We start from the raw sequence: 2,064 nt of genomic DNA on the forward strand, positions 1-2,064 counted from the left end.
AAATGAGAAAAAAGGTGAAAAAATGGCAAAGTGTCAAGGGAGAAATTCAGAAACCCAGGCCGAGCTGCCTGGAGCCCAGGGGCGGCTGCAAAGTCTGTGGAGAGCCGCTGTGTCCCTGGATGAAATGAGAAAAAAGGTGAAAAAATGGCAAAGTGTCAAGGGAGAAATTCAGAAACCCAGGCCGAGCTGCCTGGAGCCCAGGGGCGGCTGCAAAGTCTGTGGAGAGCCGCTGTGTCCCTGGATGAAATGAGAAAAAAGGTGAAAAAATGGCAAAGTGTCAAGGGAGCTAGGCAGAAACCCATGCCTAGGGTCCTGGAGCCCAGGGGCGGTTCTAAAGTCTGTGAGAGCCGCTGTGTCCCTGGATGAATTGAGAAAAAGGGTGAAAAAATGGCAAAGTGTCAAGGGAGCTAGGCAGAAACCCATGCCTAGGGTCCTGGAGCCCAGGGGCCGCGGGAAAGTCTGTGGAGTGCCGCTGTGTCCCTGGATGAAATGAGAAAAAAGGTGAAAAAATGGCAAAGTGTCAAGGGAGAAATTCAGAAACTCAGGCCGAGCTGCCTGGAGCCCAGGGGCGGCTGTAAAGTCTGTGGAGTGCCGCTGTGTCCCTGGATGAAATGAGAAAAAAGGTGAAAAAATGGCAAAGTGTCAAGGGAGAAATTCAGAAACTCAGGCCGAGCTGCCTGGAGCCCAGGGGCGGCTGTAAAGTCTGTGGAGTGCCGCTGTGTCCCTGGATGAAATGAGAAAAAAGGTGAAAAAATGGCAAAGTGTCAAGGGAGAAATTCAGAAACTCAGGCCGAGCTGCCTGGAGCCCAGGGGCCGCGGGAAAGTCTGTGGAGAGCCGCTGTGTCCCTGGATGAAATGAGAAAAAAGGTGAAAAAATGGCAAAGTGTCAAGGGAGCTAGGCAGAAACCCATGCCTAGGGTCCTGGAGCCCAGGGGCGGTTCTAAAGTCTGTGAGAGCCGCTGTGTCCCTGGATGAATTGAGAAAAAGGGTGAAAAAATGGCAAAGTGTCAAGGGAGCTAGGCAGAAACCCATGCCTAGGGTCCTGGAGCCCAGGGGCCGCGGGAAAGTCTGTGGAGTGCCGCTGTGTCCCTGGATGAAATGAGAAAAAAGGTGAAAAAATGGCAAAGTGTCAAGGGAGAAATTCAGAAACTCAGGCCGAGCTGCCTGGAGCCCAGGGGCGGCTGTAAAGTCTGTGGAGTGCCGCTGTGTCCCTGGATGAAATGAGAAAAAAGGTGGAAAAATGGCAAAGTGTCAAGGGAGAAATTCAGAAACTCAGGCCGAGCTGCCTGGAGCCCAGGGGCGGCTGCAAAGTCTGTGGAGTGCCGCTGTGTCCCTGGATGAAATGAGAAAAAGGGTGGAAAAATGGCAAAGTGTCAAGGGAGAAATTCAGAAACTCAGGCCGAGCTGCCTGGAGCCCAGGGGCGGCTGCAAAGTCTGTGGAGTGCCGCTGTGTCCCTGGATGAAATGAGAAAAAAGGTGAAAAAATGGCAAAGTGTCAAGGGAGAAATTCAGAAACCCATGCCTAGGGTCCTGGAGCCCAGGGGCGGCTGTAAAGTCTGTGGAGAGCCGCTGTGTCCCTGGATGAAATGAGAAAAAAGGTGAAAAAATGGCAAAGTGTCAAGGGAGCTAGGCAGAAACCCATGCCGAGCTGCCTGGAGCCCAGGGGCGGCTGTAAAGTCTGTGGAGTGCCGCTGTGTCCCTGGATGAAATGAGAAAAAAGGTGAAAAAATGGCAAAGTGTCAAGGGAGAAATTCAGAAACTCAGGCCGAGCTGCCTGGAGCCCAGGGGCCGCGGGAAAGTCTGTGGAGAGCCGCTGTGTCCCTGGATGAAATGAAGAAAAAGGTGAAAAAATGGCAAAGTGTCAAGGGAGAAATTCAGAAACTCAGGCCGAGCTGCCTGGAGCCCAGGGGCGGCTGTAAAGTCTGTGGAGTGCCGCTGTGTCCCTGGATGAAATGAGAAAAAAGGTGAAAAAATGGCAAAGTGTCAAGGGAGAAATTCAGAAACTCAGGCCGAGCTGCCTGGAGCCCAGGGGCGGCTGCAAAGTCTGTGGAGAGCCGCTGTGTC

Source organism: Dunckerocampus dactyliophorus, unplaced genomic scaffold, assembly GCF_027744805.1.
Source record: "Dunckerocampus dactyliophorus isolate RoL2022-P2 unplaced genomic scaffold, RoL_Ddac_1.1 HiC_scaffold_64, whole genome shotgun sequence".
In the NCBI taxonomy this organism is placed as follows: domain Eukaryota; kingdom Metazoa; phylum Chordata; class Actinopteri; order Syngnathiformes; family Syngnathidae; genus Dunckerocampus; species Dunckerocampus dactyliophorus.